Source organism: Macaca nemestrina, chromosome 2 (genome assembly GCF_043159975.1).
Source record: "Macaca nemestrina isolate mMacNem1 chromosome 2, mMacNem.hap1, whole genome shotgun sequence".
Taxonomy (NCBI): Eukaryota; Metazoa; Chordata; class Mammalia; order Primates; family Cercopithecidae; genus Macaca; species Macaca nemestrina.
Genome location: NC_092126.1, coordinates 32,152,431 through 32,165,541, shown reverse-complemented (window position 1 = coordinate 32,165,541; position 13,111 = coordinate 32,152,431).

Genomic DNA, 13,111 nt, shown 5'->3' with positions numbered 1-13,111 from the left:
GACCCCTCCCCAGCATTCAGGCTGCAGGGACACCTGAGCTCTGGGGCTCTCTGCCTGATACCCAATGGTGGCCTTATTTATTCCACTGCCGAGTTTTCTCTGGCAACCTTGTACCATTCTTAGGAAAGGTTGGGGAAGCAGTAGGTAAAAGTTGTTTTGGTTTGTAGACATCTTTTGGTGGGGATGGGGGAGCAGCTGTTCTGGAACTGGGGGAAGGGGAGCTGTGACTCAGGGGAAATTCTAAGTTGCTACAAGCTGCAGCAAGTGTGTGTCAGTGGGAGGTGAGAAAGGCAAACAGAGGGCTGAAAACTGAGCCAGGAACCTGCCTAGTGGATAATCAAAACTCGACTATAAATAACTAATGGAACAACGAACGTGTTTAGTGAAGTTATTTTCTAAAGCAGCGTACAGGCAAAATGAGTGTTTTCCTGGAGCGAATCCTCAAGCTGTTCCAGAAGGGTGAATAAAAATACAGGAACACCTGTCTGGCAGTGGTGACTTTATATAAATAATTTTTCCAGATAACCGAAAGCTACCTTGTAAATGCCAAAACCCTGAACATTTTAGTTGTGTAAGGGAAATTTTTCTAAAATGGGTTATATTTTCTCCAGAGGTGGCGAACAGAGTACATTTCATTTACTGGCTTTTGGTGGTTCAGGGTTTGGTAGCAGAACTTAGATTTCCTTCTTCACCACCCTTTTCCCACACCCTCAGTTTCAGCTCCAGGCGTGGAGTGTGAGACACAGGCTTAAAGCCATCAGTGTCTCGTTTTGCTTGGTTACAAGTGATGGGCTCTAATGCATGGGCTTTGTGACAACTATTTCCCCGTGTTTTGAGCCCTTTTCTGGCTCCCCTGCACTCAGATATGTTTTGGATAGATATAGTCACTGATAGATATAAGTCTGACCTCTGTTTAGGAGAGTTACTGAAGTGAATGTATTTTATTTTATCTTATTTTTTAGTGCTCTTAAAATTCACTTTGGTTTTTGAATATTTTTAAAAGACTCATGAGGCTGTGCATATTTCATGACCTGTGACTATACCAAGGAGAAACAGCTCAGAAAAGTAATTTAAGATAATTCATACCTAATTTCAGTCTCATTTCTGAAAATATTTTGCGCACAATCCTACCCTGCCCTGGTACCCTGGACATCACAATATTAACATAACCAGAGTGGCACAAAATAACATAAGGTACCATACCACGTGTCCAGCAATCAGCTTTTATGACACTTGCATCATTATAAACCTGTAAGAAAAAAGCCTGTGCTTTATGGAAAAATTTGCACAGAACTCTGTACCTGACTCATTGTGAACACCCAATCCCCTAGGCCTAATGGTTTGAAATAGTGGGTGAAGCGAAGGTCAATAATGGGTCAAATTCCTGTACTTGTTTCATTGCTGAGGTAGTGAAGGGAGCAGGGATGCTGTCAGAAGCTACCACATCAAGATGTGAGAGAGAAGCAGTAGCCAAATCACACGCCAGCTGTAGAGATGCCAGTATGGGTAAGATCGCCCCACGAGCCCCACCAGGTCCTGTTTTAAGGGCATCATTATTGTAACCCAGAATGACAAATAAGGTTCACAAATGCAACCTTGTGCCATTAAGAGAAGTCTACAATGATGCCCACGTGGCTTTTTTCTAAGGAGGAGAAGTGTATGATATCTTCTAGAAAACTTTACATTCTTTAATGATTAAGTATGGACATTTATTATTTATTTATTTACTTATTTTATTTTTATTCTAGAGATATGGTCGTGCTCTGTCACCCAGGCTGGAGTGCAGTGGCATGATCATAGCTCACTGCAGCCTCTACTTCCAGGGCTTAAACAATCCTCCCACCTCAGCCTCCTAAGTAGTTGGGATTACAGGTGTGCACCACCGAGCCTGGCTATTTTTAAAAATTGTTTATAGATGGGGTCTCACTATGTTGCCCAGGTTGGTCTCAAACTGCTGACCTCAAGTGGTCTTCCTGCCTTTGTCTCCTAAAGTGTTGGGATTACAGCCATGAGCCACTGTATCTAGCCAGGTATGGACATTTAAAGTGGCAAATTTGGCCAGGCACGATGGCTTACGCTTGTAATCTCAGCACTTTGAGAGGCCGAGGTGGGCAGATCACGAGGTCAGGAGTTTGAGACCAGCCTGGCCAACACAATGAAACCCCATCTCTACTGAAAATAAAAAATAAAAAAAATTAGCTGGGTGTGATGGCAGGTGCCTGTAATCCCAACTGCTCAGGAGGCTGAGGCAAGAGAATTGCTTGAACCAAGAAGGCGGAGGTTGCAGTAAGCTGAGATCATGCCACTGCACTCCAGCCTGGGCGACAGAGCTAGACTCTGTCTCAAAACATAAACATAAAAATAAATAAATAAAGTGGCAAATTTGAAATATCTGGGAAAATCACTTATGCAGATTTCTTCAATTTGAATTAGTAGAATGGAAAATGAAAAAGAGAGAGGAGACAAAGCTTTTAGTTGCGGTTGTGTTATTGACTAGCTATGCAGTTTAGGAGCTCTGTTTTCTTATTTTTAAACTGGAAAGGCCTTGATTTATACTGTCTGCTGTGGTAGTTACTTGCAACATATGGCTATTTAAATTAATTTCAAATAAATGAAAATTATGATCAAACACAGATATAGAAAAACTAAGGCAGGAAATTAACTGAAACAAAGGTTATCAGTTTGGGACCAGAGGCAACAGCTATAAGAATACTGAGGTAGCGCAAGATTACATAATTAGCCAGAGAGAGCCCAGCCTGAACCAGTGGTTAGGAGACAACTGAGAAGGTGTCAAAATTCACACGATATGACAAGTCAGAAAGCAAGGCAATAGATCAAACGTGTTCAGTGTAGGCACAGGAAAGACCTTGCTTGCTTAAGACCAGCATGGTATGAATGAAAGAATTAGGAGGCCACAGTGTCTCCTGTTAAAAGTCCTCCCTCCATAATCATAGTGGTAGACAGACTAGACCCTAGTGTGGTTTCATTTTCATGACTCTATAATCCCTTCTTTTGAGTGTGGGTGGGACCAAGAACTTGCCTCTAACCAATATAAAATGTGGTGGGAAAGTGATGGAAAGTCACTTTTGTCATTACATTATTATATTGATATATAGCTCTGTGTTGCTAGCATGCATTCGAAAGACTCTTTCCATTGCTGCCTTGAAGAAGTAAGTTGCCACGTCATGAGTGGGCGTATGGAAGGGGCCAATGGCAAGGAACTGCAGGTAGCCTGTATCTGCTGAGAGAAGCCCCCAGCTGACATCCAGCAACAAAACAGGACCTCAGTCCTACAAACACAAGGAGATGAATTCTGCCAATGACATGAAGAAGCTTGGAAGTTCTTTCCCCAGTCTAGCCTCTGATGAGCCCTCAGCCTTGACCAACATCTGGATTGCAGCCTTTTGAGACCCAGAGCAGAGGGCACAGCTAAGCTGAATCTGGACTTTTGACCTACAGAAACTGTGAGATAATGAGTATTGTTTTGAGCTTCTAAGTTTTTAGTAATTTGTTATGCAGCAATAAAAAACTAATATGTCCATTTACTATGGTCAATGGCAGTAGTTTTCAAGCCTTTCTTTAGTTATGGAGACCTGTTTTTAAGCAAAAGCACACATGGAAGCCCAATATGTAAAACAAAGAAAGGTAGAATGTCTCTATTTACAGCTAGGTAGAAGGAATGGATCCCTTCCCACCTGGGTTCTCCTGGACTTATAGGGCCCCAAGAGGAAACTCTGTGAACAGTCTGAAAACTATTAAATAAATTGAAGAAGGACTAGAACATGCTGACCCAGACACACACTTCAGGCTGCAGGGGAGAGACACACTCAGGTGTCCTTCCATGATGGAGCCCAGTGGATAAAGTTGATGCATTTTGAGAATTCTCAAATCTCTTTACAGTTTCTGGTTACTCCTCCCCAGTTGCAGTGTGCTTTTTTGCCTTCAAGAGTTACAGGTCTGTACCATGTAGCTATTGCCATGTAGCCAACTACACCAAAACTTAGTAGCCCAAGGTACAGGTCTGTACCTGTAACTCTTCTTCTGAGAACTCTCCTTGGATTACTGGAACTGTTTTACCTACTATAGGTAACTACTATAGTTACAGTAACTGTTCTACGACCTCCCTCACCTTGAGCTGGGACTACCTCTGGTGTGTAACTTATACTCCCTTCTAACCATATCAGGTGGAAGCTACCCCAGCCTCTCTCTGTAGGACTGCCTGAAATCACACCATACTTGATATTCTCCCTTCCCTGTCCTCCTTCCCCCACTTCCAACCCAGCTTCTGGGAACACTTCTTTAATTGCTTTGAATGTTATTCCTCATTTCAGTGCCTGTTTCAAAGAACCCAACCTGAAGCATAGAGATTTCCTGGGAAGATACATGGACACCTGAGACATCTCAGCATTTCTGGTGCCCAGTGTTTCCAAGTCTCTCATTGGTCACATTCAGCTTCGGCTCCTGTGCCCTACCTGCCCTTGTGGTTCTGACATTTATCCTTTCCAAAGGATAATCTGATCGGCCTGATGCCACCATGCACCACGAAAATCCTCTAATGGGTAGAGCTTTACTGCAGGCCACCTCAAAGGCAGTTGACCCATTTCTACTTGTCTTTAGCTCAGCCACTGACCCCCATTCCTATCAAAGTGGAGTCAAGATATCCATGTGGGGTCATTCAAATCACATGGCAGGAGCCACAGGAATGTTTTGCCAAAAGAACACCTTGGGGACATTTTCCTCAGAAGAGAGTGGTGGGTGAGGCAGGTATTTTCTTATCGACTCCCTGGAGAGTCCTCTTCAGGGCACACAGCTTTTATAAATCCAAAGAGGTGTGACAGTCAGTTATCATTCAGGGTGGCTTGTGGAAGCAGAGAAAGAGTGAACAAGGCAAGGATGCAGTGCAACAAGCCTCAACCTTGTTCCTGCAAGATTGAGGATATGGTAAATAGAAGTGGTTGGTATAAAACTGGATCTGTTCTGAGGACACAGAAATAATTTCAAATATTGTACAAAAATAAATGGGCTAGCTAACATGCTGAAAAGAAGCTTATCAAAGATGATATAAATTCAAGAGCATGCGTCAATTAGTCCATTAGGTTTTTAGGTGTTTTTTTTTTCTTTTTTTTTTTTTTTGAGAAAAAGTCTTGTTCTGCCACCCAGGTTGGAGTGCAGTGGTGCAATCTCAGTTCACTGCAACCTTGCCTCCCATGTTCAAGCAATTCTTCTGCCTCAGCCTCCCAAGTAGCTGGAATTACAGGTGTGCACCACCACACCTGGCTAATTTTTGTATTTTTAGTGGAGACGAGGTTTCGTCATGTTGGCCAAGTGGGTGTCGAACTCTGGCCTCAAGTGATCTGCCCACTTCAGCCCCCCAAACTGCCGGGATTATAGGCATGAGCTACCGTGCCCGGCAGTCCGTTGGGTTTTAAAAGGATGGGCAAAAGTCTTCAGAAATGTATATAGAAATTTGCCCTCAGAACCCTAATGTTTCAGTTAATCTATTGCCATGCAGCCAACTACACCAAAACGTAGTGGCCCAAGGTAACAGCTATTCTCTTTCCCATTTGTGGTTCTGTAACTTAGGCAGGACTCAGTGGGGGAGGTTCATCTTTGCTCCATGCAGTGTCAGATGTGGTAGCTTGACTGAGGCTGGAGGATCCACTTCTAAGACAGCCTCAATCATATGCCTGGCAGTTTGGTGCTGGCTATTGCGTGAGAACTCAGTGGGGGCTGACGGCCAGGAACATTAATTCCAGATTCTTACATGGTGATTGGCTTAACACAAAAGCAGAAGCTGCCAGGCCTTCTTAATCATCTGACTCAGCATCACTTCAATTGGTTGAAGTAGGTCACATGACCAGCTCAGCTTCATGGTGAACAGATTACAAGGGTGTGAATGTGTAGGGAGGCATGAGTTGGGGGCTACCAACATAATAGTCTATCACATTTGACAATACTGCAAAGACATTGATTTTGTTTATTCAGTCTAACCACTAACTGAAGAGAAATAGCTAAAAAGTTAAATGCAGATAAAGACTCATCTAAATTTAGATAAAGTATTAGGCCTTAATGACTTAGTGGCTGGGGAATCTTAAGGCCCTCAACATTTTTTGTGTGTTTTTTGTAGAGATGGGGTTTCACCACGTTGCCCAGGCTGTTCTCAAACTCCTGGGCTCAAGTGATCCACCTCCCTTGGCCTCCCAAAGTGCTGGGATGATAGGCGTGAGCCACTGCGCCCATCCTAGGCTGAAGTTTTTGACAAGTGTTGTTAATAGAAATATTGACTGGGTGCAGTGGCTCACTCCTGTAATCCCAACACTTTGGGAGACTGAGGCGGGTGGATCACCTAAGGTCAGGAGATCAAGACCAGCCTGGCCAACATGGTGAAACCTCATCTCTACTAAAAATACAAAAAGTTAGCCAGGCGTGGTGGTGCGTGCCTATAGTCCCAGCTACTCAGGAGGCTGCAGCAGGAGAATCACTTGAGCCTGGGAGGCAGAGGTTGCAGTTAGCCAAGAGCATGCCATTGCACTCCAAACTGGATGACAGAGGGAGACTTTGTCTCAAAAAAACAAACAAACAAAAGAAATGTGAGCCACATATATAATTTAAAATTTTCTGGTAGCCATATTTTTAAAAATAATTTTTTAAAGTTATTAAATTAATTTTTTATTTTAATTTTAGCTTTTTCTGAGATAGGATCTTGCTCTGTTGCTCAAGCTGGAGTGCAGTGGCACGATCACAGGTCACTGCAGCCTTAACCTCCTGGGCTCAAGCGATCCTCCCAACTCACCCTCTGAAGTAGCTGGGAGCACAGGTGCATGCCACCACACTCAGCTAATTTGTTAATTTTTTGTAGAGACACAGTCTCACTGTGTTGCCCAGGCTGGTCTTGAACTCCTGGGCTTGTATGATCCTCCCACCTTGGCCTCCCAAAGTGCTGAAATTACAGGTGTGAGCCACTGTGCCCGGCCAAGTTAATTTTAATACATTTTATTTAACAAAATAATTTCATAAAATTATTGAAAATGTCAATGATATCTTTTACATCATTTATGTATTTATTTATGAGACAGAGTCTCGCTCTATTGCCCAGGCTGGAGTACAGTGGCACAATCTGGGCTCACTGAAACCTCTGCCTCCCAAGTTAAAGAAATTCTCCTGCCTCAGCCTCCCAAGTAGCTGGGACTACAGGCACGTGCCACCACGCCTGGCTAATTTTTGTATTTTTAGTGGAGATGGGTTTTTGCTATGTTGGCCAGGTTGGTATTGAATTCCTAGCCTCAAGTGATTCACCTGTCTTGGCCTCCCAAAGTGCTAGGATTATAGGCGTGAACCACAGTGCCTGGTCAGTATTTATTTATTTATTTATTTATTTTTGAGGCAGGGTCTTGCTCTGTTGCCCAGGAGGGCTGTGGCATGATCTTGGCTCACTGCAGTCCCCCAGGCTGAGGTAATCCTTTCACCTTAGTCTCCCTAGTAGCTGGGACTGAAGGCACACGCCACCACACCCAGCTAATTTTTATATTAATAATTTTTTGTGTGTGGAGACAGGGTTTCACTGTGTTGCCCAGGCTAGTCTGGAACTCCTGGGCTCAAGTGATCTGCCTGCCTTGGCCTCCCAAAGTGCTAGGATTATAGGCATGAGCCACGGTGCCCAGCCTACATTGTTTTTAAATAGCATATCTTTGGATTTCAGTGTATGTTTTATATACTCACAGCATGTATCAATGTAGACACTAAATTTTCACCCGAAATATTTGATCTGTATTAGGTCTTATAAAATTTACAATTGAAAAAGTAGATTACACACCCACATAGTTCCAAACATGTTTAAAAGTTTTCCGGCCGGGCGCGGTGGCTCAAGCCTGTAATCCCAGCACTTTGGGAGGCCGAGACGGGTGGATCACGAGGTCAGGAGATGGAGACCATTCTGGCTAACATGGTGAAACCCCCTCTCTACTAAAAAATACAAAAAACTAGCCGGGCAAGGTGGTGGGCGCCTGTAGTCCCGGCTACTCGGGAGGCTGAGGCAGGAGAATGGCGTAAATCTGGGAGGCGGAGCTTGCAGTGAGCTGAGATCCGGCCACTGCACTCCAGCCTGGGCGACAGAGCGAGACGCTGTCTCAGAAAAAAAAAAAAAAAAAAAGACAAAAAAAAAAAAAAAAAAAAAAAAACGTTTTCCAAGCCAGGCATGGTGGCTCATGCCTGTAATCCCAGCACTTCGGAAGGCTGAGGCAGGCGATCACCTGAGGTCAGGAGTTTGAGACCAGCCCGGCCAACATGGTGAAACCCCGTCTCCACTAAAAACTACAAAAATTAGCCAGACACGGTGACACACGCCTGTAATCCCAGCTACTCGGGAGGCTGAGGCAGGAGAATCACTCGAATCCAGGAGGCTGAGGTTGCAGTGAGCCAAGATTGTGCCACTGCACTACAACTGGGGCAACAGAGCAAGACTCCATCTCAAAAAACAAAAAGTTTTCCAATAACTTGAGTATCAGTTTTAAAAAATTATAATTAAATGAAATCATTTGCACTAGCCATGTTTCAGGTGCTCAGCAGCCACCTGTAATTAGTGGATACAATTTTATTTATTTATTTATGTAAGAGAGGCGGGGTCTTGCTCTGTCGCCCAGGCTGGAGTACAGTGTTGCGATCATAGATCATTGTAACCTTGATTTCCTGGACTCAGGTGATCCTCCAGCCTTAGCCTCCTAAGTAGATAGGACTATAGGTGCACAGGTGCTTGTCACCATGCAAGACTAATTTTTTTTTTTTTTGGAGACGGTGTCTCGCTCTGTTGCCCAGGGTGGAGTGCAGTGGCATGATGTTGGCACACTGCAACCTCCACCTCCCAGGTTCAAACCATTTTCCTGCCTCAGCCTCCCAAGTAGTCAGGGATACAGGTGTACACCACCATGTCCAGCTAATTTTTGTATTTTTAGTAGAGATGGGGTTTTGCCATGTTAGCCAGGCTGGTCATGAACTCCTGACCTCAAGTGATCCACCTGCCTTGGCCTCCCAACATGCTGGGATTACAGGCGTGAGCCACCGCACCTGGCACCTGGCTAATTTTTAAACATTTTTTTGTAGAGACAGGGTCTCACTATGTTGCTTAGGCTGGTGGGTACCATTTTAGACAGTGTAGCTGTAATCCTCATCCCTCACCTTTGGACTTGGCTCTGGTGCCCTGTAGGCTGATAAAAGTGGAGAGGATACCCCAGTGTAAGTCATGTTGAGCTGGTGTTGACATGGTGCTTGGGATCCTGAAAATAGGAATTTTGTCCTGCCGCTCATTCGTATATCCCAAGAGCACTGTCTCAGATGAGAAATAGAGCCTGAGACAAATTTCAGACACACCAAATTTATTGAGGGATGCTCTGGAAAGAAGCTCTAAGGGAGTGAGAAGCAGGCGAGACAGGGGAAGGAGCCTAGCAGGGATGTGTTCTTAGGTAAATTCTAGCCTTGACCTGATCCATGGGGACTCTAGATACAAATGCAAATTGTACTAAGGAGTTGACCCACCTTGAGGCAAGGGGACAAGGCTTTTGTGCCCCCTATATCCATCGGTTGTTGGCTGCATACCAAGCTTTTCTAGGTAAGACAGCTCATCCAAGAGCAGTTGTCCAAAGAAGGTCACAGGTAGAAGCTTTTATTTGTAGCACAGAGTGTATTGGCTAGTGAGGAGATTTTGGCAGGACATCAACAGCCTACAGTGACCTAAACATAGAGGACCGGGCCAGGACCAGAACATTTTATTACTTCCTGGCAATATGTTCTCAAGCCTGAGTGTGGAATCATAGTGAGCAGGGCTGGACCCTGTGAGACCACAAGGCTCCTTGGCATAGAGGCTTCGGGCCTAGAATCTACACAGGTCAGGCATTCTTCTTGGCTCTTTTTTCGTAGGTAAACATTAAATCTCAGCCTTCTGTATCACACTTTTTGGATGCCAAAGGAAAGTGAAAATAAGGAAAAGCAAAGAGAATCCCCAAAGGGAGATACTAAGCCCTAACAGCATGACCCCCTATGAAGCAAATCCTTGTTCTTCATTCATTCCACTAAGGAATGTTTAGTTGAGTGCCTATTAGGCGCTGTGTGAGGCTGTGAAGGCAAACTCCAAGGAGCAGTTCCAAGGCCATTTTGAGCAATGGCAACATAACTAAAATAAGTGCTGCTGTGGGGTCTTAGGTATCCACAAGAAGGGACAGGCCAAAAAAGGTGGGGCTTGGGGAAGCTGCAGGTCAGTGGAGAGTACTGGAAAGTATAGTAACAGGGCACAACCAGCCTGCCAGGGACTAAGGGAAAAGCTGAGGTCAGAATCTGGGGCACTGGCCAAGTCTGAGAAAGCAAGTTAAGGTCAGCATTCAGAGCCTAGGCCAGGAAGAAGGGCTCAGGCAGAGGCATGGGCAGTGCCAGGTGCTGGCTGAAGGAAGATGATGACGTATTTGGCACATACTATTTGCCATGCACTTTGAATACATTTAATCCTCACAATAACCTTGCAAGATAACTATGAGTTTCAGAAAGACTAAAACATAAAACAGTGCTTCTCAAACTTTAATGAGCATATGAATCAGCCGTGGATCATGTTAAAATGCAGATTCTCATGCAACAGGTCTAGGGTGGGGCCCAAGACTGTACATTTCTGACAGGCTCCCAGGTGATACTGATACTGCTGGTCCACAAATTGTACTTGGAGTAGTAAGGGGTTAAAACCCTGATCATGACCTCAATGCTTTCATTAGGAAGGAAAAGGGAGAGAATGAAGGTCAAGAAGACAAAAGTAGTCTAGTTTGAGACTAGTCTTCCAAACAAAGTCATGGCAATATGAAGGCAGGTGTGGGCAGTTGTGGGCAGGGAGGTGTGCTGCTCTGAAGGGTGGAGTGGCCCCCTCTGGATGCTTGGAAAGTAGGAGTGGGGACCTCTGGAAAGAGTTCTTCTGGGGTGACTATACCTATTTCAATGCATCTGATCCAGTGTTTTTTATAGTCATCGTTCATACTTAGCTTAATGATCAATTAATTTGGATAATATATTGTGGTGGAAATAACATTCCAGCAACTACTTAGCCTCAGAATGAAACCAAAACCATTTCCTAGTAGTTCTCTTGAGCTTTTTTTTTTCTAAATGGTGTGTTCTTTAAGACCTTCTCATGACCTTCTTATTAAACTTTCTCCTCTATCTACTTATGGATATTGTGCTAAGGCTTATTGAGACACTGCTTTGAGGCCCTAGCTGTTTTTAAATTAAGATAATTATGATTGTATATTTTTAAAAAAGACATTGCATTCATAAGATGCTTTGTTGTTTCTAGAATACTGTCATTGACATTTTCTTCCTTTTGATTTTCATACAACCCAGGAGGTCAGTGTTATTATTCCAGTTTATAGAGAAGGAAATGGAGGCATAGAAAGTTGAGTAAATTGCCCAGGGTCATGTGGCTATGTACGTAGTGGAGATAACATCTTAAAACTATTTGCTGGCGTCATACACTGTGCTAAGAGCTTTATATGTAACAGGACATTTAGTTCTTGCCCCAATTCCATTATTATCCCCGTTTTATAGATGAGAACACTGAGGCCTAGAGGAATTACCTACTTATTCAAAGTCACAGGGCTAGCCAGGCATGGAGCCATGGTCTGAACCAAGGCACTCTAGTTCTAGCACTGATACTTCTAACTACTACACTAGAAAGGGCATGCAGCAATTTTTGGGGCCATAGCAAAAGCAAAAACACTTGTGAGAATTTTTCCAGTCCTGTTCCAGAATAATGGTGCCCTCACCGGCCACAGTAAGGACATTAAGAGGGTTGGACTTTACATTCTCAAATAAAAGGAGGGTTTGTTATTCTTATATGGGAGGAAGAGGCTACTAAAATAGGTGGATGATAAATAAGACCTCCTAAAATCATCTGTTGGGCTCAACCAGCACCACAATTGGAAAATATCTGACACTTACATTTTGGTGCAGAGCCAGCTCCCAAATAATCCCACCCCAGTCTTCCTTGTACTAGGTCTTCTGACACACCCTTGCCCAGCCTCTCCAAGTACATGTGCATCATTTGGGTGCCTACAATCGCAGCATGAAACCAGGTTCACCCCATATGGTACAAATGAAAAGTCTTTAATGAAGGAACTGCTTATATAGAGATATAATCCAGGTTAAAGGAACAAGTGGGATGTTGAGGCATCCAGAGACCAGCAGCTTGGAAAGTGCAAGGGGAAGGGAGAGTGTCACTAGAGCTTTTGTGAGCTAGAGCCATGGAGGAGCTGTAGCTTGACTTCCTGGGCTCAAGTAACCCCAGGAAGGACACAGACAACGCCAGAGATGTGGTCCTAAGAGGGAGAGAGAGGGGAAGAAATACCCCGAATTCTCTCTCTTCCTGCCTTCCATTTGCCTGCCAGGACCTCTCATTGCTAAGTTCAATCAGAAGCCAAACTGATTAGCAAGCCTGGGTAATGCAGTCTACTGAGGTCAGCCCCCTGAACACAGAAAAGGGCAGAGACGTGTAGAGACATGTAGAGAGGGCATGGAGGAGGGCACGGGGCACGCAGAGAGTACGGCACAGGATCTTGTTGGTTCTTTCCTTCCATTCCAGCGGTACTAGGCAGACACTTCTATCCAGCCCACTGTAAATTTCCTGTGCGGGGACACAATTCCTGATCCAATGTAACTTGCCTGATTCATTCCCTTGGCTCTGGGTTTTCTGACCTAAAGTTCTTTTTCTAATGAGACTTCCTTGTATAAGGAAAATGGAAGACTGGTCAACAGGAGGGTCCTGGTTTGCTTGCATGTCAACTTTCTGGATGTGTAAGCCAGTTTTCAAGATTTGCATTGCTCCAGTAGGAAGCTGAGTGTGTGCCATGCCTGAGTGATGGAGGACCAGAAGTTACAAAGAGAGGCAGTGGTGAAGCAGATATTGTACCAGCATGCCTGTGATGCCAGTGGCATCATGGCCCCCCGAAGAACATTAGTCTGTGAGGCCCACATGTTGGGCATCTGAATGTCAAAGGAGTTCTAAGCATGTGAAGCCTTTGGCATTATGAGAATAGACTCTGGAGCCAAATTGTTTGGATTCAAATCTAGGCACTCACTGGCTGGGCGACCT